The 27,757-nt window shown below is 41.3% G+C and overlaps 2 long non-coding RNA genes across 5 annotated transcripts in view; one reads left to right on the forward strand and one right to left on the reverse strand.

Moving 5' to 3' along the window:
• The window catches only part of LOC123573605 (uncharacterized), a 253,758-nt gene that overhangs the window by 186,748 nt on the left and 39,253 nt on the right, over positions 1-27,757 (forward strand). The gene's annotated exons all lie outside the window — the stretch shown is intronic.
• LOC135970970 (uncharacterized) lies at positions 1,852-26,551 on the reverse strand. The gene is made up of 3 exons (XR_010586925.1): positions 25,910-26,551; positions 11,885-13,025; positions 1,852-3,391 (listed from the first exon to the last, which is right to left on the reverse strand). It is a non-coding gene; the product is annotated as an uncharacterized lncRNA (long non-coding RNA).

Raw genomic sequence — 27,757 nt, forward strand, 5'->3', positions numbered from 1 at the left:
TGCAGCTGAAGCAGGAAATGGTCAGATGTATTTATTATGTTTTGTGTAAGAATATCAGAGGATGCAAGAGACCTTGGAAGTGTGATTAGAATATGCCCCCCGATTTCTTGTTTCATTTATTCTGAGGAAACTATTTGTCCTGTTATTTGGGTGAGACCTGGAGGGGACTGGACCCAAATCTAAACTCTGAATCAGAAAAGAAGATGCGGCTAAAAGAAAAAAGAAGAAGTCCAGAATTGGTGGTTATATAATCCTTAATAAATAATTTTAGAGCTAATTCACACCTTTTAGAGCTAAGTCTAGTAGAAAATTTGCATATATTTATATGAATTTTGAGTAGAGATGAATGCTTACTTTAAAAATAATGTCATATCTGAATAAAAATAAGATCGAGACTAAGATAAACTGACAAACAGGAGACTAAAGAACAAGAAGTTCCATAATAAAGCATCTGACTATAAAATTAATTTAGCTATATGTTGGCCAAATCAGGCTTCTTGTATCTATAGTTATATGTAGTATAAATATCTCACCATAAGACTGGAAACATATGACAGATAACTCTTATCTTGACAGCAGTTTCACGACAGTGTACCCATCTATTAACAAAATAATTCTACAGAGTATGACTACAATGCTGAGTATTTCAGCACACTCCATAGATACTTGTTTTACAGCTTTAGACTTTTTCATTTTTTTTCTTTTTTTTTTCCCCCCCTGAGACGGGGTCTGGCTCTGCTGCCCAGGCTCACTGCAACTTCCACCTCCTGGATTCAATTCAAGTGATTCTCCTGCCTCAGCCTTTCTAGTAGCTGGGATTACAGGCACCCGCCACCACTCGTGGCTAATTTTTGTATTTTTAATAGAGACAGGGTTTCAGCATGTTGGCCAGGCTGGTCTCAAACTCCTGATCTCTAGCAATGCACCAGTCTCGGCCTCCCAAAGTGCTGGGATTACAGGTTTAGGCCACCATGCCCAGCCTCACAGCTTTATAGTTTTTCATCAGCAATACAAAATGTTTTCAACACATACATTATATGTTTCTCTCTTTGATTTGTATTACTGAAGCCTATGAATATGTTTTTGGATCAAGAACCTTTTTGAAAATCTAGTGAAAGGCAATTCCTTCCCAGGAATAAGCATAGATTATTGTAGAAAATTTGTTGCAGACTCTACACCAAAAGTTCTTTTACAGACTCCAAGTTAGGAAACTCTACTCTCAATCACCATTTTTTTTAATGCCTTGGGAAGAAACTAGAAGTTAGCAGAGTCTCAATCCTGGTTTACCTTGTCGCTTTTTGGAAGGTCTGGGGAAATCTAAAGCCTTCAGTGTTGCCTAACTCTACTGAGGGCATTCCTCTTTGTGCCATCTATAGCAAACAATGTGATGATGGGAGAGAAGTACTGAATATGAGGCTGCATGTCTCTCTAGAGTAAGAATAGAACATTATTTATATATGCATCCATTAAACAAACATGTAATAGCCATTCATTTTGTAGAAAGTGCTTTTGTAGGCACTGGGGGATAACTGATATATAAGATAATCAAACCACAAGAAGAAGCCCAGAAATGTTATTTATATTATTAGTTTATGTAAAAACTAGAGATTCTAAATATTAAAAAGATAGAATTATAGTATATTTATTTATATTGAATGGCATATTATATGCATAAATGCCTTGTAAATTGTAAAGTATCCTTTCAATGCTATTTTTATTTTTTACCTTGAAGTTGGGAAACTGAAACCAATGAAGATCACAGTGAGCAAAAGAGTCATGAGATTTTCATACAGAAAATAGAATTTAAAAACTCACAGAGACTCCAAAACAAACCTGATTTGAAGCAGAAAAAGAAATTGTTTATGGAACTGTTATCAACAAGACTTAACAGATACTTTCTGAATGGCAGTATAAATCGATATTTAGCAGACATCTTGTTTCAATATAGAGCTTGAAAAAGCCAGTTATAACAACATAGTTGAAAAATACAGTTTAGTAGCAGCATACAGGTGGGTCCATGGTCTCACAGGGTAATGATTTAATAAAAAATAATAATTCAGGAAAAAATAGGTCAAAACTCCCAGAAACTTTCACACATGGCAAAATGTATTATGGAAGATTTTCTAAGAATATTGTTAAAACCTGACCTCGATAACCACCAGGAAACCAACAGAAAGAACATTCAAATTAACTACAGGAAATATACATTTCTATATGTATTAGTTTCCTAGGGTTGTCATAACAAATTTCCACAAACTTGTTGGCTTAAAATGACAGAAATGTGTTCTCTCACAGTTCTGGAGGCTAGAAATCTGAAATCAAGGTGTTGGCAGGGCCGTGCTCCCTCTGAAGACTTGAGGGAAGAATCGTTCCTTGCTTCTTCCTGGATTCTGGTGGCTCCCTGCAGTTCTTGACAGTCCTTGGTTTGTAGCTGCATCACTCCAGTCTCTGCTTCTGTCTTCACATGACCTTCTTTCTGTCTCTGTCCTCTCTTTTTCCGTCTTTTATAAGTACACCTGTCACTGGGTGTAGGGTCCACCGTAATCCAGGATGATTTCATCTCTAGATCCTTACCTTAAAGCATCTGCAAAGACCCTTATTCCAAATAAGGTCACATTTTGAGGTGCTGTGTGAAAATACCTTTTGTGGGCCAGTATTCAACACACTCGACTATTCCACTGATTTAAAATAATTTTCCTAAACATTGTATTATTTCACCTTTGGAAGAGAAGATATTTGTCTTACTATTACAAAACTCAGAAATTATTCCTATAAGCCACCAAATTCAAGGAGTATGTGAAAGTGAAATCACGTTTTTCTCTTGTAACATTTCAGAATCTTGTCATATAATAATTCATGCAGAAAGGCAAGGGATGCTTGCTAGATCTGACAGTGGCAAAATGTGTTTTATGATTACTGCAATAGAACCTTCCAGTTGAACACTACTATGCTGTAAAGAGATTATCTAATTTATATCATTAAGAACATCATATGACAATAGTGAATGAATCTTCAAAACAATCTTCAAGACTACAGTAAAAATGTGAATTCTGGTTTTGCTTAAGTGGGCTATATTGTATGATGAAGATATTGTTCTATTGCAAATGGCAGAAATGCAAATAAACCAGTTTTATAAAAGGAATTTATTGAATCAAGCACATAACTAAGAAGTCCAAGAGGATGGGAATGTCTTTAGAAATGCTATGGATTTAAAGAACGATGTTTTTTCTTGCTTTGTTTCTCCAGTTTATCTTTCCTCTTATATTTGGTTTCATTTCTACAGGTGTGTTTTCTTCCTATAACAGACAGGCTTTCTGTATGTAGTGAGGGAAATAGTAGCATAGCCACAGAAATATTCACCACTGTATCATCCCAGTTTTGTGATACATGCCTGAGAAAAGAAACAGTATTCATGAATACAATTTCACAGAATGGTTCTGGATTGGGTCAACTTCCAATTTGGGGGCCAACTATATAGTTAAGGGGTTGAGATGCTTTGTCAGAGTAGGCCTGCAGCATGTGCTACTGTGGTTGGGGTGTAGTGCGGGGTAGTCTGCCGTCATTGAACATAGTAAAGCTAATTTAGCCATGTTGGGATCAAACTCATGAAACTATTAACTATTAACTATTCACACTAAATAACACTAAACATTTTATTTGTTGAATTTTTGTGGTTATTCTCAGAATATTGATAACAAACTTTCAAAATAGATGTCTAAATAACTATGCTACCTCTTTTTGAGGGACCCTGAAGTAAAATCATTATGCTTCCTCTAGCTTATGCATGACTTTTGGAGGTCTTCCTTCTAGCACTTTTAAAAGCATTGCTCTTAAGAGTAGATTAACTGTGACATTTGGAAATGTCAGAGGTAACTTTGGCCATGAGAGCACTGGCCAATGAATCTTACCTATACAAAATCCTATTTATTGAGGGCTTCGGTGTTCATGACATTGCTAGGCATCTTTTCTTTGTCTGTCCTGTTTCAGCAAATAGGTTTAGCAGGGAAGCAGTTCACTCCTTACAAAGCAATTATCATTAGAAAATGTCACTGCATAAATTGTAGGATAAAAAAGCAGAGATATCTGATTAGTGACTGATTTAGGAGAGAAGAGCTCATGCCAAGAGTAGTAGAGTACCAGGGATCAGGAACTCATACCCTGTTTTTCAAGTCTTTTGAGGTAAGCTTATTAGAGGATTTCTTTAAATGATGGAATGGTTGGTAAGATTTTCCCCAATTCAAAAAATAGTAGGAAGAAAAACACTTATAATTTTTGTTTAAAAGTAGTCAATAGCTGGTATGTTTTTATGCAATTGATGCATTTCTGAACATAGATAAATTGAATTAATTAGTTAATCATATTTAACTACTTCAAGAAACCAAATTCTGTGCTGACACCTTTACAAATGTAGTATTATTAAAATCCTGTTAATAGCCCTATAATATATACAATACAATAATTCTAATTGTACAAATGTGAAATTCCGGGGCAACTTTTGTAAATTTTCCAAGGTCACCTTGCTGAAGTGAAAATGAGGTATGTAGCCAGATCTTTCTCAGTTTGTCATATATTAAGCAAGCTTGCTAAATTTTATACGTCTCTATATGGGATTCTTTTGTAAGTCAGTCATGTTATCATTCATGTGCAGGTTTGATGGTCAATAAAATTAAATTGGACTGAAACTAATTGCTGATATAGGTCACATCTATAAATTTTGCCTCTGAATATAGTGCAAGATGTGTAATAGTAGCTGGACATCGGCTCATCCCTCTTTCTTCGAGCCTTACTCTTCTTTGACCCTAGCCTGCACATTTAAAAGAGAGGGCAGATGAGTTTTTAATGCTGCTCTGGAGATGTATTAAAATCCCATTTCGGTTAAGGTTGCAGATTTAGCAAATAAAAATTAGTTACATTCGAAATGTTGTTTATCTGAAATTTAAATTTAATTGGACATCTTTTATCTACAATCTTAATTTGAGTTCCTCCAACTTGAATCTCTGTGAGGTTTGCTTTTGTTCCTCTTGAATTCTCTTTTCTATTACTGGTATTTTTTTTTTTTTTTCAGATCAGGTCTTCAATGAGATATTCCTTTTTATTTGAGGTTTCAAGCTTCAAAAGGTTGAGTTCATCATCAGCCAGCATCTCTTACCCTAATTTCTTATTTCAAGATTTATTCTTTGGCTCATACTATGACTTTAAGTTTCTCATGTAATGCATTTACTGTTTCACTGTACTTTGACAATCATCCACAATACGGAAATTAAAGCAGAAAAAGGGAAGGCAGAACAGGAAAGAGTAAGGCACATTGGCAGGAATTAAGTCTAGAGCTTCTTACAAGAGTAAAAGTTTTGTTGGATAAAATGGGATCAGATATTAGGACTAGCAAATAAAGGTCAGGCAGTTAAGAAACCTGGGAACACTGGAAAAACTGGGAGGTGGATGATGCAGAAGATGAGCTGGTCATGTAGAATGGCAGACGGATTCTCCTGGAGCAGAGGTTTGGATAATCAGAGATGGATCATGATTGGTCAGGACTTTCAGGAACTGCTTTGTCCAGAAACAGCCCCTCTTAGTCTTAAAGTTACAACATCCCCTAGAAAGACAAAGTGCTCTGCTAGAATACTGCACCGACAATTTAGAGAAGAGCTTTCCATTCCCACTCACAGATATGTATTTGGCTAAATATGGCTCTTGCTAATGAACAGCCTGAAAACATATTTGAAGAAATATCTACTGAAATTGCATTATGATATGATATGTAGGCCATAATTTGGTTTGATGCACAAACACCTGCAAGCCCATCAAGAAAGAAAGAAACTCCAGAGAAAGTTAATGTAGCATGGCCTCACCTGTAGGAGATGCCTTAAAATGAACATATGACCAGCACGATAGTGAGAATACAGGATTTGTATTCTCATTCTTACCTCTATGTCTTTGTGTGTTTTACACACACACACACGATCCACTTTTATCCATAAATATAAATCTTAAATACAAATTTAAATTTGAATTGTCCTGAATCTTCTCATTTACTGCTGACCAATTTCTATATTCATCTAGTTTCCAGTTTGGTAAATGACTTTGTCCTCACATTTGAATTCCCATTCTGGCTTTTCTGGATAGGCATATGCATCTGGTTTCTCTGATTTTAGATTCAGCTTCTTCCCCAAAGATTCCAAATACTGGATATTCATAAATCAAATTGTATAGAAAATTTAGGAGTATCATCTATAACAAGAAAGGTCATAAAATTAGAGTGTTGTAAGTCAAATTACCAGAGGATCAGCTACAATCCACCACTCCATAGGAACTCTGAGAATAAGAATTCCATAGTCGTCAGTGAATAAGATTACGATAACAACAAGGTATTATTTTCAAAAATCATGAAATCACCAAAATTCTATCTGCCAACCAAACACATTGCTGGTTCCATAATCTTTGTTGATAGGTCTCTAATTTTCGTACATGAGCATTCTGCAAAATGCTTTAAGAATAAGTAAACGTTATGCAATGTACTTTGGGAGTCAACCAGTAGCAAATTAAATAGAATTTAGTTTGACTAAGTCACTGTGACAGAATTTAATGCTTTAATTTTTTTTGTGAATTATGAGGAAATTTCATAGGGGGAAAGTGATGGAATACAAATACTCATAACCCTGTTAACTGCAGCTAGAACAGGTGGAATAGTGTCAAATTGAGATCCCAGCGGTACAGAACAAATTGTAAATCATGGCTTCTTCCTATTAAACCTTGGATATCCTTTAGAATAAAGTCCAAAATTCCTAACATGATCTTTAATGTCAGTCATAATGTGGTCCCCTGTATTCTTTGTATCATCTCTCGCCACTTTCTCCGCAACCATGCTGATCTATTGATATACTTGCCATTTCCTGAATTTGAGGTATTCTTTCATCTTGGCTTTCATATAATCTATTTCTCTGATAAAACACCATTCCCCACTCTACTCAACACCTAGTTAACTTTCTGGATTCATTTTCTTTGTACTGCCTCTGTTCTTATCCCTGGATTAAGAATTATCTCACAATATGATGGTTGCTCTCTTACTTGCATATCTTCTATATTTATTTTTGAGTGTCTTTTGAAGAGAGTGCCTCTTATGCTTCATTGTAAATCTAGGGCATAGGAAATTTCCCATTTGACAGCAGTCATTTAAAATATATTTTTTGGGCCGGGCGCGGTGGCTCAAGCCTGTAATCCCAGCACTTTGGGAGGCCGAGATGGGCGGATCACGAGGTCAGGAGATCGAGACCATCCTGGCTAACACGGTGAAACCCCGTCTCTACTAAAAAATACAAAAAAAAACTAGCCGGGCGCAGTGGCGGGCGCCTGTAGTCCCAGCTACTCAGGAGGCTGAGGCAGGAGAATGGCGTGAACCCAGGAGGCGGAGCTTGCAGTGAGCTGAGATCCGGCCACTGCACTCCAGCCTGGGCGGCAGAGCGAGACTCCGTCTCAAAAAAAAAAAAAAAAAAAAAAAAAAAAAAAAAAAATAAAATAAAATAAAATATATTTTTTGAAATAATGAGGCAAGCAAACATGGACAGACTCAGCTGCTGCAGCTTGGAGGATGTCTAGTTGATAGAAAGACCATGAAATTCCAAGGGTACACAAATGTAATTCAAACATAATGGCTCCAATGGACAGCCTCTCATTTTTCTTTGTATAATCTTAAAAAAAGCTCCTAAGCAGCACTTTTATATTTTACACACACACACACACACACACACACACACACACACACACACACCCTCTCTTCTCTCTACATACAACCTTTTTGTTTCCTGCAAGTAGTTAGGGAGAGGAGATCACCTGACTGTGAAATAGGTGTAGGTGGAAATACAAATTTCTAATGGTCCCTCTGTAGGTATTTAGGGTCCGTTTTTCCACTCTGCTATTAACAGTTGCCTTTCATATCTCTGTTTTCCAGCTTACCAAATTTGGGTGACATATTTTTTCGGGTATGTGGTCCTCTCCCATTCTCTTTTTGCTTGTGGATTTAAAAAAAATAATTCCTTCATTATTTGTGGGAAACAATAGAAAAAATGTGATTTTATTTCACCAAGTTTAAATGGACCTTTTCTGCTTCAATATTTTCCTAATTTTTACTTTGACAAACATAGCTTTGCCCTCATATTTAAGAAGTTTTGAAATATGTGTGGCTGTCAATAAACTCTGCATCTGGTTGCCAGGGATGACCATATCATGTGTGGTATGCAGAAGCTAGCTTGCAAAAGCTGACTATAATTCAATTGTTAATTTTTCTCAAGCTTTGTGAGCCAGTTGTATACATAGCCATTATTAAAAATGTATATTACATAACCTTATTATTAAATGTATTTAAAGCAGAGTTAAGATATCCTTAAATCTCATCACTTCTTAATTGTTTTACTATTTTCTATGTTTTTGAAATTATTTACATATATTACATCTATAAACTAAAAATACCAAATAATTGTGTATTATCATGTATTTCTGCAAAGTGTTATCATGTTGTTGGCTTATAAATTGGCCATAATGAGAGGATTAATGCCATACGAATCTGCAAATGCAAAAATGAAGCTATTTTTTAATTCGGTAGTCTCATTGTTAAACATTTCCCAGTATGCCATTGTTATGTATCCTCCAAAGTTGAGGAGTCAAAGCACTCCTCACCTGTACCCATCACCTTTTATTTAGATCTTTCCCATAGTCTTGAGGTTTTTGTCTCAATTTCCTTTATTTTCTTCCATTTCATTCCCTGTTTTCCTCAGTCCTACCTTTCTTCTGTCCTCCTGCTCTTCCTTTTCTTCCCTCCTTTCTTCAGAAGCTAACTCCATGTAATAGATTTAGCCAGTCATTGGCCAAGGTATGGCTACGTTTGAAATGCTTGTTCCCTGGCACCGTAAAGAAATAGCACTTGAACACAAATTTAATTTCCTCAGCACGGCCATTTTTATACTTTCTGCAGAAAGGGTATATACTTGCTAGCAGTTTTGCCATGAGAGTAAACTGAACAAAGGAGACAGGGTCATTTATAACCTGTCGCTTCCATACTACTGCTGTGTCCAGTTTCCATTGGCAGGAACAGGACCTCACATTCTGTATTTGTCCCGATTGGCTAGTAACTTAGAACTTTTTAAAAGAGTCAAAGGCAGAGGAGAACAAAGGAAGGAGGAAGTAACTTGTGGAACGCTGAATAAGGTAGAGGAAGAGGCTATATGACTAATGCTTGCTTGAACCAGCATAAGCATGCCAGGGCAAATATTTAGGCTAAGTTTTGGGAGCTAAGAACATAAAGTGCATTGATTTCTTTATTATGGCTAGCAGATATTTAAGAATGTTAGCACAGGTGTTTGAATAAATTTTGCTTCTAAGAGATGTTACTATTTATTCCTAATTAGATGGGGAGGAAAGTCTTTGAAGAGGAACCTCTACTTTACTTTTTACAGCTAGAAATGGGCAGGTTTCTGGAACCAGAGAATCCCCAGGTCTTCCTCTACTGCTGCTTCCAACTTTTAGAACCAAGGAAGATCACCATAACCTTTGTACACTCTGCCTTGGATGTCATGGTTTTATTCTTCAAGGTTTCTCAGTATGTTTGTGTCAGTTTTCATATACTCTGCATTCTCACCCTTCCTCACTGGCTTATGTTGCTTGGGTCTGAACCTTCTCCCATCAAAACCCAGAAAAAAATGAACGAGCATTTCATATATTCTTAGAAAAATTCTGCTTCAATTGCAGGACGGGATGGAAATAATGCTACATGTCTTTTAAAAGAGCTTTCCTCTGCAAAGTTGCACCTGATTAATTTACAACTTTCATTTAATAAAACAACTGGATTGTTGTTCCACGTGATTTGTCCCAAAGCTTGATCTATTATTGATGTAATTAATAATAATTTTGTCTGGGTAAAAACATTTTTCTCTTGTAAAGGGACACTGGTATAGGTGGATTACACCTTAGGCTTTACATTTAGATGAAGAGAAGTATCAATTATGCATTAGAGTTTGCAGAATTATAATTTTAAAGTATTTTTTTATTTCTAAAATACAAATCAATTCTGTAACATATATAGACTTTTAAATAATTCATAAACTAATAATAATAATATCAGTGAGATTAATGGGAATATAAACCCTGAAAGTTGGAAGGTACCTTAGTCATTGTTAGTTGTAGTAGACATTTTTGTCATTTTTTTTTTTTTTTTTTTTTTTGAGATGGAGTCTCGCTCTGTCACCCAGGCTGGAGTACAGTGGCGCGATCGCGGCTCACTGCAAGCTCCGCCTCCCGTGTTCACGCCATTCTCCTGCCTCAGCCTCCTGAGTAGCTGGGACTACAGGTGCCCGCCACTATGCGCGGCTAATTTTTTTTTTTTTTTGTATTTTTTAGTAGAGACGGGGTTTCACCGTGTTAGCCAGGATGGTCTCTATCTCCCGACCCAGTGATCCGCCCGCCTTGGCCTCCCAAAGCATTTTTGTCATTTCTTACTAGTTCTTTCCCCACTTCCCATTTCCAAATAGCATAGTGAATTTCTCAGCCAAGAGGATTTGCTGTAATTAACGCCATTGCCACTTGTTGGCACCTAAATGGTCTAAACCAATCAACTTAATCCTATCTTCCTTAATCATTAGGAAAAGATAAGCTCACATATCCTCTGGAAGTTAGGATATACAGATGTGATTCCTGAAAGTCCATGAAACCATTTTTTGGCCGTGACGGGGTGAAAGCTGACCCAGAGAAGGCAGTACAAAGACAAGCGGAGCCACGTCTGTGATCAAATTACTCCTGAGGGCTGCCTCACATTTGGAATTTTCAGCTAAGGGAACAAATTCATTTCCATGTTTTAATTTAAATTTAAACCAGTTTTTTTTTTTTTTCAGTTTTACGTTACCTGAAGGTGAAAAAAAATCCTAAGAAATATCCTTTCCTAATGCTCTATTTCCCCAAATGAAAATTGATTCAGAACAATTTAGTATCTATTACTATCACATTCATGACTTCAACATTCTTTTGTTGAGCTCCTACTGTGTGCCAGATCCCGTGGCTGATTCTGTTTCTACAAAGATGCATAATATATTGCCCTAGAGGAACTTATATCTCATTAGGGGAACATACATTTATTAACTATATTATGGGGTGGAAAGTGCTTATAATAGACGCACAGGGTGATGTGGATGCAACAAGGACAAAAATAGCAGTTGTGTTTGAGGTAGTGGGAGGAGCAGAGATATCCTGAAGAAGGGATGGGACCTTCCAGGAAGAGACAGTTTGCTTAAAAAGAAGCTATAAAAATGCAGAGCATATGTGAGGGTTTTTTTTTTTTTTTTTTTTTTGGTGTTTATATAGATCAAAATAAATCTGCTTGAAGGGAGTGAGCTGTTTTCTATGCAGATGAAGAATCAATGCCATTCTCTTTTTAGCAGCAAATTAAAAATACTTTTGAAGAAAAAATATAAAAAGAAAAAATTTTTAATTTTAGCTTGACAGTTAAGATCCTGCAAATAAAATAATGGTGCTAGTAGATTAATATTACAATGAAACAAGCATCAAACCCAAATTGTGCGTTCATTCCTTAGATCTGCTGTACAAACTTCAAAAGGTATTTATTCACTCTATATATTCGTTCCTTTATCTATAGAAATTGTCTTTTACTTTTGGAGATTCCCTTTGTTTCTGAAAAGGTGTTGTTTTAATCTCATGCATTTTTTGAAACATCAAATGTGGTTCCTGTTTACTTGATTTGGATTTTGCAAAAAAAAAAAAAATTTTAACTTGCTCTTTGAATTATTTGTGTACTTGCTTAATTATAAATTATTAAGTAAGTGTTCAGGAAGGACTATGTATAGAGTAAAGAAAGATGACTGATATGGTTTGGCTGTGTCCTCACCCAAATCGCATCTTGAATTTCCATGTGTTGTGGGAGGGACCTGGTGGGAGGTAATTGAATCATGGGGCCAGGTCTTTCCTGTTCTGTTCGCATGATAGTGAATAAGTCTCATGAGATCCGATAGTTTTAAAAATGGCAATCTCCCTGTAAAAGCTTTCTTTGCCTGCTGCCATCTATGCAAGATGTCACTTGCTCCTCCTTGCCTTCCACGATGATTGTGAGGCCTCCTCACCCAGATGGAACTGTGAGTCCAATCAAACCTCTTTCTTTTGTAAATCGCCCAGTCTTAGATATGTCTTTATTAGCAGCATGAAAACGACTAGTACAGTAAACTGGCACCATTTGAGTGGGGCACTGCTGAAAAGATACCCGAAAATGTGAAAACAACTTTGGAACTGGGTAACAGGCAGAGGCTGGAACAGTTTGGAGGGCTCAGAAGAAGACAGGAAAATGTGGGAAAGTTTGGAACTTCCTAGAGACTTCTTGAGTGGCTTTAACAAAAATACTGATAGTGATATGAACAATAAAGTCTAGGCTGAGGTGGTCTCAGATGGAGATGAGGAAATTGTTGGGAACTGGAGCAAAGGTGACCCTTATTATGTGTTAGCAAAGAGACTGGCGGCATTTTGCCCCTGCTCTAGAGATTTGTGGAGCTTTGAACTTGAGAGAGATGATTTAGGGTATCTGGCAGAAGAAATTTCTAAACGGCAAAGCATTCAAGAGGTGATTGGGTGCTGTTAAAGCCATTCAGTTTAAAGAGGAAAACAAAGCATAAAACTTTGGAAAATTTGCAGCCTGAAAATGCAATAGAAAAAAAAAAAAATCACATTTTCTGAGGAGGAATTCAAGATGGCGGAATAAATTTGCATAAGCAAGGAGTCAAATGTTAATCACCAAGACAGAGGAAAATGTTGTCAGAGACCTTTGCTGGCAGCCCCTCCCATCACAGCCATGGAGGCCCCGGATGAAAAAGTGGTTTATGGGCTGGACCCAGGGTCCCCATGCTGTGTGCAGTCTAGGGACTTGGTGCCCTGCGTCCCACCAGCTTGAGTCATGGCTGAAAAAGGCCAATGTAGAACTTGAGATGTAGCTTCAGAGGGTGTGAGCCTCAAGCCTTGGCAGCTTCCACATGATGTTGAGCCTGCAAGTGCACAGAAGTCAAGAATTGAGGTTTGGGAACTTCTGCCTAGATTTCAGAGGATGTATGGAAACACCTGGATGCTCAGGCAGAAGTTTGCTGTAGGGGTAGTGTCCTCAGGGGGAGACGCTCTGCTAGGGCAGTGTGGAAGGGAAATGTGGGGTCAGAGCCCCCAGACCCCAGAATGATAGATCCACTGACAGCTTGCACAATGCACCTGGAAAAGCTGCAGGCACTCAATGCCAGCTGGTGAAAGCAGCTGGAAGGGAGGCTGTACCCTGCAAAGCCGCAGGGGTGGAGCTGCCCAACACCATGAGAACTCCCCTCTTGCATTACCATGACCTGGGTGTGAGACATGGAGTTAAAGGAGATCATTTTGGAGCTTTAAGATTTGACTGCCCTGCTGGATTTCAGGCTTGCATGGAGCCTGTAGCCCCTTTGTTTTGGCCAATTTCTCCCATTTGGAATGACTGTATTTACCCAATGCCTGTACCACCATTGTATCTAGGAACTAACTAACTTATTTTGGATTTTACAGGCTCATAGGCGGAAGGGTCTTGCCTTGTGTCGGATGACATTTTGGACTGTGGACTTTTGGGTTAATGCTGCAAAGAGTTAAGACTTTGGGGGACTGTTGGGAAGGCATGATTGGTTTTGAAATGTGAGGACATGAGATTTGGGAGGGGCCGGGGGTGGAATAATATGGTTTGGCTGTGTCCCCACCCAAATCTCATCTTGAATTTCCATGTATTGTGGGAAGGACTTGGTGGGAGGTAATTGAATCATGGGGGTAGGTCTTTCCCATGCTGTTCTGATGATAGTCAATAAGTTTTATGAGATCTTGCTGGTGGAAGGGTTTATGGGGTGCCAGTTTAGTCAGTCATCCCTGTGGAGGACACCTATGGAACACCATAGGGGGCATCTGAGGAGAAACATCTCATTATTGCCATTGTGCCCCCAAGCCATGTGCCCCCCATGACCTACTCTGTGGCTTTACACAGAGTGATCTGGGCTGAAACACTCCCTTGAAGCATTGGAATGTGACCAGACATCCTGGCTCCTTGTAAAACCAACTCCCACCAACTGCAGCCTGATAAGTTAAAGATGATCATAGTAGTTAGACATACACTTTGAGCTTAAAGGAAATTCACCTAACCGCCACTGCTATACATCTTTTGAATGATGCACGCTCCCCCACCTTCACCGTTTCACCCCGTACCATCTGCTTCTTAGATCAAAAAGATTGTACTCAATAAATTGTCAGGAAATCAGTGCTCTGGGCCTTCTGCAGTCTTCACTCTAGCAGATGGCCTCCTGGACCTGCTTTTACTCTTGTCTTTTCTCATTCCGTTGTCACCACTGGACTTCAGGTACCCACAGCCGGGGGTTGGGACTGATCACCCCAACAGATCTGGTGGTTTTTTAAAACAGAAATATCCCCGCACAAGCTCTCTCTTTGCCTGCCATCATCCATGTAAGATGTGACTTGCTTCTCCTTGCCTACTGTCATGATTGTGAGGACTTCCCAGCCATGTGGAACTGTGAGTCTAATTAAACCTCTTTCTTTTGTAATTGCCCAGTCTCGGGTATGTCTTTATCAGCAGCATGGAAACAGACTAATACAATGACTTAAGTATTAGTAGGCCCTTGATCTAGTGTTATTGTTAATATCCTTCCTTATACAAGAATGATGCTATTAACTTCTCAAAATAAGGCATATACTTTGACATATTGTAGTGTTTGGTTTAAACTGAGTGTTTCATTGGCCCCTATTTCTTTTACATGGCAGTAAAAGTCAGTGACCAGGGAACCAAATAAAAATAACGTATTGCTTTGCTCAGAATTGTTGTGGTGGAAAGACTTCTTCACTAGGGACACACTCAACATCCATTCTTCTCTTCTTGTCTATCAAGAGACCTCTAATCCACTTTGGGAGACCAAGGCCGGTGGATCACGAGGTCAGGAGATCGAGACCATCCTGGTTAACATGGCGAAACCTCATCTCTACTAAAAAATACAAAAAATTAGCCGGGCATAGTGGCAGGTGCCTGTAGTCCCAGCTACTCAGGAGGCTGAGGCAGGAGAATGGCGTGAACCTGGGAGGTGGAGCTTGCAGTGAGCCGAGATCACGCCACTGCACTCCAGCCTGGGTGACAAAGTGAGACTCCATCTCAAAAAAAAAAAAAAAAAAAAAAAAAAAAAAAAAAAAAGAGCCCTTTAATCTTATTTGGAGCTACAATGAATTCAGTTAAAATTCAACATTTCCTAGGTTTGTTTTTTTTTTTTTCCCCAGCTAAATGTGGCCATATAATTAAATTTTTAACTCATAAAATATAAGTAGAAGTGATATATGGGATTTTCCCAAGTTTTCTTAAACAAGAGGTCACATACTTTTTCTTCTTTTTACCCTCCTGCTTGCTATGTGTAATGTGGTTCGACCTCGAACTACCATCTTGGATGAAGAGTAATGAGATAAGCATATCAAAGGTTCAATAGAAGAAATCTAGATTTCTGTACTACCTATCTCCAGACTTAAATGAAACAGAAATTAACTTCTATTTTGTTTAAGCCATTTTGGTTTTCTGTTAAATGAACCAGAATCTAAATCTTAAGAAACACTGTGGGAGATCAGTGCCAAATTCTCTCAGGTTTTTTTCCTGTATTTCTTAAATCTGTCCTTTTCTCCCTGCTTTCCACTCTCATCCTTGTCATCATCACCACCACCATCATTACCTTTAGCCTGACACATTTACTGATCGCCTAGACTTTTGCAGTGATTTTCTAACTGGTGTACACAATTCAGTCTAGACCTCTCCAATCTGTTTTCCACTTTGCTGTCTAACTAATGTTTTCAAAATGTAAATTTTGAAAACATTTTGAAGATCAGATTACTACCCACTCTTCTTCTAGGGTGAAACTTCAGATGTTTTCCAATTAGAATTAGGATAGAGGCTACAAGTTTTAACATGACTGTGTTGGTTAGCTAGGGTTGTCATAACAAACTACCACAGATTATGGCACAAAAACAGTAGACATTAATTTTCTTACAATTATGGAGACTGGACATCCAAGATCAAGGTATCAGCAGGGTTGGTTTCTTTTGAGCCTCTCTGCTTGGTTTGTAGATCTTCATCTTTTCTATGTCTCTTTCCTTAGTTTGTATCTGTATCCTAATATCCTCGTCTAATAAGGACAGCAGTCATATTAGACTAAGACTCTCTCTAATTAACTCATTTCAACTTACTTATCTCTTTAATGAGTCCATCTCCAAATACAGTCATATTCTGAGGTACTAGGGGGTTAGAACTTCAACATACAAATTACGGGAAACACAGTTCAGCCATAACAATGGCCCATAATGTTTGATTCCTGATTCCATGAGTTTGTAAGCCTTTGAAGTTCCCATGCAACAGAACACTAGAAAAACTTGTTTATCCTATAAATTTCCTGGGTAAGGGAGAGCATCACCTTGGTAAAGTCTCAGTAGGAAGACTAAATTTTTCCTCAAAAGGGAGAAATTTGAAAAGAATACTTACAATGTGGTCTGGGCAGGAATTGGTTAACAAATTTATAAACTAGGCAAGTTGCTGGAGCAGTGTTTCTATTGTTGAAACATATGAATCCAGTGTGAGTTTGTGTTAAAAGTGTTAAAGTGACCTTATGTCTTCTGTGTTGTATACTGTGGTTAGTCTTGTAATGATGTTTAACTGTTTTGAGAGTCACAGTATAGTTTTACTATCTGTTTCCTGTACTCTCCTGTTTATTTTCCAGTGTCCTTCCCTCCTTAGCCTAAGCTAAGGGAAAAGCCATTATCTCTGGATATGTGATTGAACTAGATGTATATTGGTATTCAATGGGTTGTGAGTCATTTTGATATCTAATAGTGTCAGGGCCGGGTTTCTTGGTCTTTTTGTTAGAATGCACATCTGTTATAATAGTGGTTGCACAACAGTGTTTAAGACATACTTGCATACTGCAACAACAAGATGAAGACAAGGATTACTATTAGAGTTTGCAAAGCAACTATGAAACCCTGATTGTAGACTTAGAATGTCATAAAAACATGTTCCTAGTTTATTTGTATTTTTCTTATATAAGCAAGTAGCTTTCCCCTTAATTTAGATATTGATTTTTCAATTTTGTCAGTGTCTGAAGATTTAGTCCCAGATTTGGTTATTGTCAAGGAAAAGGGTCTTGGGAGTACCATGACTAAAGGTGGAGGTATCTATTAACAATTTAGAACCTTTAAGTAGCAGAGAGGAAAGAAGATAGCAAAGAGGATAAGCGTAGCTTTGTCCTTCACATGGATGTGTGCTAGGAAAATCACTGATTCTCTTTTATGGAGAAATGTCTGTTCTCACACTGCTATAAAGATACTACCTGGGGGCCAGTTGCAGTGGCTCATGCTTGTAATCCCAGCACTGTGGGAGGCTGAGGCAGGTGGATCACCCGAGGTCAGGTGTTTGAGACCAGCATGACCCATGTGGTGAAACCCCATCTCTACTAAATACAAAAAATTAGCCAGGAGTGATGGTGTGTGCCTGTAATCCCAGCTACTTGGGAGGCTGAGGCAGGAGAATTGCTTGAACCAAGGAAGTGGAGGTTGCAGTGAGCCAAGGCTGCACCATTGCACTCCAGCCTGGGTAACAAGAGCAAAACTCCATCTCAAAAAAAAAAAAAAAAAAAAAAAAAAAAAAGAAAGATACTACCAGGGACTGGATAATTTATGAAGGAAGGGGTTTAATTAACTCACAGTTCTGCATGGATGAAGAGGCCTCAGGGAACTTACAATCATGGCAGAAGGGGAAGCAAGGCACATCTTACATGGCAGCAGGGGAGAGAGAGAGAGAGAGAGAGAGAGAGAGAGAGAGCAAGGATGGGGGAACTACCAAACTCTTTTAAACTATCAGAGCTTGTGAGAACTCACTATTCTGAAAACAGCATGGGGAAAACCACCCCCATAATCCAGTCACCTCCTGTAGGACCCTTCCTTAATATGTGGGGATTACAATTTGAAATGAGATTTGGCTGAGGACATAGAGCATAACCATATCATTCTACCACTGGCCCCTACCAAATCTCATGTTCCTTTCACATTTCAAAACCAATTATGCCTTCTGAACAGTTCCCCAAAGTCTTAACTCATTTCAGCATTAACTCAAAAGTGCAAGTTGAAAGTTTTATCTGAGACAAGGCAAGTCCCTTCTACCTATGAACCTGTAAAATAAAAAACAATTCAGTTACTTCCAAGATACAATGGCTGTATAGGCATTAGGTAAATGTTCCCATTCCAAATGGGAGAAATTGGCCAAAACAAAGGGGCCACCTGCCCCATGAAAGTCCAAATCCTGGCAAGGCACTCATTAAATCTATTTTTTTTTTTTTTTTTTTTTTTGAGATGGAGTCTCACTCTGTCGCCTAGACTGGAGTGCAATGGTGTGATCTCGGCTCACTGCAACCTCCACCTCCTGGGGCAAAACAATTCTCCTGCCTCAGGCTCCTGAGTAGCCAGGATTACAGGCACCTGCCACCCTGCCCAGCTAATTTTTGCATTTTTAGTAGAGACAGGGTTTCACCATGTTGGCCAGGCTGGTCTTGAACTCCTGACTTCAGGTGATCCGCCTGCCTCAGCCTCCCAAAGTGCTGAGATGACAGGTGTGAGCCACTGCGCTGGGTCTCGTTAAATCTTAAAGCTCCAGAATCTCCTTTGACTCTATGTTTCACATCCAGGGCACACTGATGCAAGGGGTGGGCTCCCAAGGCCTTGGGCAGCTCCGTCCTTGTGGCTCTGCAGGGTTCAGCCCATACAGCTTCTTTCAAAGGCTGGCATTGAGTGTCTGCAGCTTTTCTAATTGCACAGTGCAAGTTGTCAGTGGATCTACCTTTTTGGGATCTGGAGGATGGTAGCCCTCTTCTTATAGCTCCACTAGGCAGTACTCCAGTGGAGACTCTGTGTGGGGGTCCCAACCCACATTTCCCCTCTGCATTGCCCTAGTAGAGGTTCTCCATGAGGGTTCCTCCCCTGAGGCAGATTTCTGCCTGGGAATCTGGGCATTTCCATACATCCTCTCAACTATAGGTAGAGGCTTCTAAAGCTCAACTTTTGTCTTTGGTGCACCTGCAGGCCCAACACCACATAGAAGCTGCCAAGGTTTGGGGCTTGCACCATCTGAAGCAACAGCCTGAGCTGTATCTTGGCCCCTTTTAGCCATGGCTGGAGCTGGAGTGGCTGGGATGCAGGGCACCAAGTTCTAAGGCTTCACAGAGTAACAGGGCCCTGGGTCCACAAAGCCATTTTTCCCTCCTAGGTCTCTGGGCCTGTGATGGGAGTGGCTGCTGTAAAAGTCTCTAACATGCCCTGGAGACATTTTTCCCATTGTCTTGACTATTAGCATTCAGCTCCTCATTGTTACCCCTCCGTGTGAAGAGACCACCGAACAGGCTTTGTGTGAGCAACAAGGCTGTTTGTTTCACCTGGGTGCAGGCGGACTGAGTCTGAAAAGAGTCAGTGAAGGGAGGTAGGGGTGGGGCCTTTTTATAGGATTTGGGTAGGTAGTGGAAAATTACAGTCAAAGGAAGTTGTTCTCTGGTGGGCAGGGGTGGGGGACACAAGGTACTCAGTGGGGGAGGTTTTGAACCAGGATGACCCAGGAGAAGGAATTTCACAAGGTAATATCATCAGTTAAGGCAGGGACCGGCCATTTGCACTTCTTTGTTGGTGGAATGTCATCAGTTAAGGCAGGAACAGACCATTTAAATTTCACTTCTTTTGTGATTCTTCACTTACTTCAGGCCATCTGGATGTATGCATGCGGGTCACAGGGGATATGATGGCTTAGCTTGGGCTCAGAGGCCTGACATTCCTGTCTTCTTATATTAATAAGAAAAATAAAACAAAATAGTGTTGAAGTATTGGGGTAGTGAAAAATTTGGGGGGTGGTATGGAGAGATAATAGGCAATGTTTCTCAGGGCTGTTTCAAGTGGGATTCGGGTGGCATGGGAACCTAGAGTGAGAGAGATTAAGCTGAAGGAAGATTTTGTGGTAAGGGGTAATATTGTGGGGTTGTTAGAAGAAACACTTGTCATATAGAATTATTGGTGATGGCCGGGCGCGGTGGCTCAAGCCTGTAATCCCAGCACTTTGGGAGGCTGAGACGGGTGGATCACGAGGTCAGGAGATCGAGACCATCCTGGATAACACGGTGAAACCCCGTCTCTACTAAGAAATACAAAAAAAAAAAAAAACTAGCCGGGCGAGGTGGCGGGCGCCTGTAGTCCCAGCTACTCGGGAGGCTGAGGCCGGAGAATGGCGTGAACCCGGGAGGCGGAGCTTGCAGTGAGCTGAGATCCGGCCACTGCACTCCAGCCTGGGCTACACAGTGAGACTCTGTCTCAAAAAAAAAAAAAAAAAAAAAAAAAAGAATTATTGGTGATGGCCTGGATACAGTTTTGTATGAATTGAAAAAAGAACAGAATAACACAACGAGAAAAACAGGTATTAAAGGACTAAGAATTGGGAGGACCCAGGACATCCAATTAGAGAGTGCTTAAGGAGGTTCAGCATAGCCCTGCCAGCAAAGATTATTTACTTTATTTTATTTTATTTTTTTTTTTTTGAGACGGAGTCTCGCTGTGTCACCCAGGCTGGAGTGCAGTGGCGCGATCTCGGCTCACTGCAAGCTCCACCTCCCGGGTTTACGCCATTCTCCTGCCTCAGCCTCCCGAGTAGCTGGGACTACAGGCACCCGCCACCACGCCCGGCTAGTTTTTTGTATTTTTAGTAGAGACGGGGTTTCACCATGTTAGCCAGGATGGTCTCGATCTCCTGACTTCGTGATCCACCCGCCTCGGCCTCCCAAAGTACTGGGATTACAGGCTTGAGCCACCGCGCCCGGCCTAGATTATTTACTTTAAGAGGGAGTTAAGTGTGGTGGTTTGGGGATAGCACCAGGAGATATCAGCTGGGATGGCTTGGAGAAACAGTGTAAACTGGTAGTATAAACAAGAGCAGGGCATTTATGAGTAGTTGAGAATGGTGAATAGCAGTATGACTAGACAGAAGATAGTAGGGATGACAAGTATTATGGGGCACAGTCCAGGTTGGTCTGGTGTCTGGAATGAGACTGGGGCCTAATAAAAAGGAACGTCTATACAGGAGCTTAAATGGTTGTACCCTGTAGCATTCTGAGGACAGGCCCGAATTCTGAGAAGGGCAAGTGGTAAAAGTATTATCCAGTCCTTTTTAAGTTGGTGGCTGAGCTTGTGTTTTTAAAAGACCACGATTTCACTGAATACCAAGAGCCTGAGAAACTGCTTGGGTGATTTGACTAATAAAAGCTGGCCTATTATCAGACTGTATAGAGGTGGGAAGGCCAAACCGAGGAATTATATCTGACGGAAAGGAAGAAATGACCACGGTGGCCTTCTCAGACCCTGTGGGAAAGGCCTCTACCCATCCAGTGAAAGTGTCTACCTAGACCAAGAGATAGCTTAGTTTACTGACTCGAGGCATGTGAGTAAAGTCAATTTGCCAGTCCTGGGTGGGGGCAAATCCCCGAGCTGATGTGTAGGGAAGGGTGGGGGGCCTGAGAAATTCCTGAGGAGTAGTAGAACAGCAGATGGAACACTGAGAAGTGATTTCCTTGAGGATAGATTTCCATGATGGAAAGGAAATGAGAGGTTCTAAGAGGCAGACTAGTGGCTTGTAACCTACGTGGAAGAGGTTATGAAATGACTACAGAATAGAATAGGTCTGTGAGACTGGAAGGAGATATTTTCTTTGGTCTAAGAACCATTTGCCTTGTGTGGGAAGAGATAGGGGGAAGTTTCAATGAGGGAGTAGGTGGGAGTGGCCAGATGAGAAGGAGAGAGAAACTGCCATAAGGGATAGAAGTTGGAACCCTAGCTGCTTTTTCAGCTACCTTATCAGCATAAGCATTGTCCTGAGTGATGGGATCTGATGCCTTTTGATGGCCCTTGCAGTGAATGACTCCAGCTTCCTTTGGAAGTAAAGCGGCTCTGAGAAAAGTTTAAGAGGCATTAATAATGGAAGACCCTTGTGCAGTGAGGAAATTTCTTTCTGCCCATACAACAGCATGGTGGTGTAGGATATGGAGGGCATATTTAGAGTCAGTATAAATATTGATGTATAGTCCCTTTGCAAGAGTGTGGGCCCGAGTTAAGGCAATGAGTTCAGCTTGCTGAGAGGTAGTGGAGGTAGCAGAGTGGTAGCCTCAATGATAGGTGTGGAAGATACTATTGCATAGCATGCCTTTGCTGGTGAGTGGTGATTAGACCTGGTGGAACTGCCATCAATAAACCAAATGTGTTCAGGGTGAGGAACAGGAAAGAAGGAAATATGGACTGAATGTCAGGTGGATCAGAGAGATACAGTCATGGGGGTCAGGTGTGGTATCAGGAATAATGTGGGAGGTCGGATTGAAGTCCGGGCCAGGAACAATGGTAATTGTGGGAGACTCAACAAAGATTGAGTATAGCTGAAGGAGCTGGGGAGCAGGAAGTGTATGCATCAGGTGGGAGGAAGAAAATAGATGTTGGAAGTTATGAGAACTGTAGAGAGTGAGTTGAGCATAGTTTGTGATTTTGAGGGCCTCTAAAAGTATTAAAGTAGCGTCAGCTGCTGCACACAGACATGAGGGCTAGGCTAAAACAGTAAGGTCAAGTTGTTTGGACAGAAAGGCTACAGGGTATGGTCCTGGCTCTTGTGTAAGAATTCTGACCCCACTAATCATGCCTAGGAAGGAAAGGAGTTGTTGTTTCATAGAAGGGATTGGGGTTTGGGAGATTAGTCGGACATGATCAGCAGGCAGAGCACGTGTATTTTTATGAGAATTATGCTGAGATAGGTAACAGATGAGGAAGAAATTTGGGCTTGACTGAAGTAATGGGGACTGTCTGTGAAGCTTCGTGGCAGTACAGCCCAGGTAATTTGCTGAGCCTGATGAGTGTTAGGGTCAGTCCAAGTGAAAGCAAAGAGAGGCTGGGATGAAGAATGCAAAGGAATAGTAAAGAAAGCATGTTTGAGATCTAGAACAGAATAATGGGTTGTGGAGGGAGGTACTGAGGATAGGAGAGTATATGGGTTTGGCACCACGAGGTGCACAGGCAAAACAACTTGGTTGATAAGGTGCAGATCCTGAACTAACTTGTAAGACTTGTCTGGTTTCTGGACAGGTAAAATGGGGAAATTGTAAGGAGAGTTTATAGGTTTTAGAAACCCATGCTGTAGCAGGTGAGTGATAATAGGCTTTAATCCTTTTAAAGCGTGCTGTGTGATGGGATATTGGTGTTGAGTGGGGTAAGGGTGATTAGGTTTTAATGGGATGGTAAGGGCGTGTGATCGGTTGCCAGGGAGGGAGTAGAGGTATCCCATACTTGTGGGTTAAGGTGTAGGATATGAGAAGAAGATGCAAAGGTGGCTTTGGGTTGGGAACAAGGGTGGCAACGAGATGTGGCTGTAGTCCAGGAATAACCAGGGAAGCAGATAATTTAGTTAGAATGCAGATAATTTGGTTAAAATGTCTTGGCCTAATAAGGGAGCTGGGCAGGTGGGGATAACTAAAAAAGAGTGCATAAAAGAATGTTGTCGGCCGGGCGCGGTGGCTCAAGCCTGTAATCCCAGCACTCGGGGAGGCTGAGGCGGGCGGATCACGAGGTCAGGAGATCGAGACCATCTGGCTAACACGGTGAAACCCTGTCTCTACTAAAAAAAATACAAAAAACTAGCCGGGCAAGGTGGCGGGCGCCTGTAGTCCCAGCTATTCGGGAGGCTGAGGCAGGAGAATGGCATAAACCCGGGAGGCGGAGCTTGCAGTGAGCTGAGATCCGGCCACTGCACTCCAGCCCAGGCGACAGAGCGAGACTCTGTCTCAAAAAGAAAAAAAAAAAGAATGTTGTCCAAGTTGTCACCAGAGTGGGGAAGCTTTAAGGGGTTTTGAAGCTTGGCCGTCAATACCCACAACAGTTATGGAGGCAAGGGAAACAGGCTCTTGAAAAGAAGGTAATGTGGAGTGGGTAGCCTCCATATTGATTAAGAAGCAGACAGACCTGCCCTCCACTGTAAGAGTTACCCAAAGCGTCTGTGATGGTCCTGTAGGTTTCCAAGGTGATGGGGCAGTGTCAGTCTTTAGCCACTAGGCCGAGAAGATCTGGGAAGGAGTCAGTCAGAGAGCCTTGGGCCAGAGTTCCAGGGGCTCTGGGAGTGGCTGCTGGGTGAGTTGAACAGTCCGATGTTCTGTGGGGTCCCGCACAGATGGGACACAGCTTAGGAGGAATCCTAGGCTGTGGACATTCCTTGGCCCAGTGGCCAGATTTCCAGCACTTGAAGCAAGTTCCTGGGGGAGATGGTCCTGGAGGAACGCCTGGCTGCTGCAGTTTAGGCGTTTGGAAGTTCTAGTGTACTGGAGGTGTGGCTGGGGTTTCTCTCACAGTGGAGGCAAGTAATTGTAACTTTTTCTGTTATTGTACACCTTGAAGGTGAGGTTAAATCCTGTTGTAGGGTTTGAGGGCCAGAATTTAATTTTTGGAGCTTTATTTAATGTCGGGAGTGGACTGGGTAATAAAATACATATTGAGAATAATAAGGCCTTCTGACCTTTCAGGGTGTAGGGCTGTAAAGCGTCTCAGGGTTGCTGCCAAACGAGCCATGAACTGGGCTGGGTTTTTCATATTTGATGAAAAAGAGCCTAAACGCTAACTAATTTGGAAAAGTGGGATAAAGAAAAAGGAGCATTAACCTTGATTATGCCTTTAGCTTCAGCCACCTTTTTAAGAGGAAATAGCTGGGCAGGTGGGGGAGGGCTAGTCACGGAATGAAACTGTAAGCCAGACCAGGTGTGAGGAGGGGAGGTTATAAAAGGATTATAGGATGGGGGAGCGGAGGCTGAGGAAAAATTGCGACCTAGCTCGGCCTGGGGAGGAGGGGAGAGGTCAGAGGGTCCGCAGATAAAGGACGATTCAAAAGACTCAGACGCTTGGGGTTGGGACTGAAGGGACAAGTGGGAGGGAAAGAAGGAAGATTTGGGACAAGCTGCATTGGGAACAGAGACTAGGGAGGGACCAATGTGTAAAAGAATGCCTGGACATCAGGCACCTCAGATCATTTGCCTATTTTACGGCAAGAATTATTTAGGTCTTGTAGGATGGAGAAATCAAAAGTGCCATTTTCTGGCCATTTGGAGCCATTATCAAGTTTGTATTGGGGTTAAGCGGCATTGCAGAAGAAAATAAGGCATTTACGTTTTGAGGTCAGGTGTGAGTTGAAGAGGTTTTAAGTTCTTGAAAATATAGGCTAAGGGAGAAGGAGGAGGAATGGAGGGTGGAATGTTGCCTATAGTGAAGGAGGCAAGTCCAGAGAAAAGAGAGGGTAGAGACAGGGAGAGAAGGGGTCGAGGGTGCTTGCCCCCAGGAAAGTGGAGAAGGGTGGGTAGAGACATGGAGAGAAGGGGTTGGGGGGTGCTTGCCCCCCAGGAAAGTGGAGAGAAAAGAGTGGGTAGCGACACGGAGAGAAGGGGTTGGGTGAGCAGCCAAAGCAGGCATCCCTGCAATTGACTTGCCACCAAGGGAATGTGGGTGAATGACCAAGGGAGGCGTCCCCGCATGATCAGACACCTCTGAAATCGGGGTGAATAATCAGGCAGGCGTCCTCACTTGATTAAACACCAAGGGAAGACTGTTTTCCCCAGTCCGTGACTGGCGCAGGAGTTTTGGGTTCACGGATAAAATGCGTCCCCTTTGTCTCTACCAGAAAAGGAAAGGAACTGAAATTAAGAGAAGGGAGAGAGAAAGATGGCACCAAGATTGAAAGGAGAAAGAGGTTGAGGGATAGTGAGAGAGGTTGGAGAAGAGAGTAAAAAACACCGCTTACCCAATTTAAAATTGGTGAAATGTTCCTTGGGCCAGTTGGTCTGAGGACCAGAGGTCGTAGGTGGGTCTCCTCACGGAGTGAGGGCGAGGACAGGGGACTGGTCTCCCGAAGGGTCCTCCTGTCCTGGGTCTTCGGCACCAATTGTCACGCGCGTCCGTGTGAAGAGACCACCAAACAGGCTTTGTGTGAGCAACAAGGCTGTTTGTTTCACCTGGGTGCAGGCGGACTGAGTCCGAAAAGAGTCAGTGAATGGAGGGTAGGGGTGGGGCCGTTTTTATAGGGTTTGGGTAGGTAGTGGAAAATTACAGTCAAAGGGGGTTGTTCTCTGGTGGGCAGGGGTAGGGGACACAAGGTGCTCAGTGCGGAAGATTTGAACCAGGATGAGCCAGGAGAAGGAATTTCACAAGGTAATATCAGTTAAGGCAGGGACCATTTTCACTTCTTTGTTGGTGGAATGTCATCAGTTAAGGCAGGAACAGGCCATTTAAATTCACTTCTTTTGTGATTCTTCACTTCAGGCCATCTGGATGTATAATGCAGGTCACAGGGGATATGATGGCTTAACTTGGGCTCAGAGGCCTGACACTCATTACTTATGCAAATTTCTGCAACTGGCTTGAATTCCTTCCCAGAAACTGAGTTTTTATTTTCTACTATGTGGTCAGGCTGCAAATTTTCCAAAACTTCATGCTCTCTTTCTCTTTTAAACATGAGTGTGTATGGTGGCCTGGCATTCAATCTGGGAGGTAAGAGTATGTTAGCAGGACCTCTTCTTTTTTCACTGAGAGTTTTTTTTAAAATAAATGCTGCTCTCCTCACCTTTCGATGTGTCTGCATACCTAATCTTTCCTGGTCACGGAACAAAGGCCTGATTTTAGCTGAACTAAGGAGCAAAAAATTCTGCATCAAAAGCTACCCCCAAGTAACTAAAAATTGACATAATTTCCCTAGGGTTTATCAAGGAGAAGAAAAATTGACATAATTTCCCTAGAGTTTATCAGGGTTTACCTTTCTCCGATAAACCATTTTGCACCTCTACCTCATTCAGCCCACAAGACACATAAGAAAATGTCTGGAGGAGAAAGGGAGGATGCTGGAATATGGACTTCAGTAGGGAGTGCAGTGCTTGAGGTGATAGGTTGTTCCCATTCCTTTTGAGAGCAAAGAGAATGGGCTGTGGGTCCAAGAGAAATTGCTGATTGTAATTGGGAACGCCTGTAAGAAAATTAATCTGGTAGATAATCTGGCTGGATCTCATGCGTAGGGAATGGCCTGGTTGATCTGTTTTTGTAGCTATTGGATGAGGAAAAAGGAGTATTAGAGAAGGGGGAAGGGACAAAGGCAGATTGGCAAAGATATATGAGATTCTTAGAAATTTCATGGATAGTGCAGATGGTAGTTAGGTGCAAGTTCACTTACCAGAAGTACACCAAAGAGGGAAGACTGCCAGGGTATGGGTGGGTGGTGGGTGCAGAGCTGAGATAATGAAAGAAAATGATCTTTCACTTTAGGAAGCTCTGTAGTAGGAAGTCCCTGCAGGGAGGGCTCTTTTGAAGTACTCATACGCAACTCATGTGAGAGAGAGTGGAAACATGCCATACAGGAGGCACAAAAGCTGTCAGTGTCAGCCCAGAGCACTGATGAACTATAGGAAGAGTTACATGACCTCATGAAGCTAAGTACAAGATGTTTGAAATATTCCAGAATTCCTCTACCTACCCCAATAATGAGTCCATTCAAACCTAGAAATAAAAAAGAGAGTGAAGTGTTATACGAATAGGCTGCCCCTTCCTTTCTATATAGCACAGAAGGCCACAAGACCTATACTGGCAGAAGGAGAGAGGTAAT

The sequence above is a fragment of the Macaca fascicularis genome, chromosome 5 (assembly GCF_037993035.2).
Source record: "Macaca fascicularis isolate 582-1 chromosome 5, T2T-MFA8v1.1".
Classification (NCBI taxonomy): Eukaryota; Metazoa; Chordata; class Mammalia; order Primates; family Cercopithecidae; genus Macaca; species Macaca fascicularis.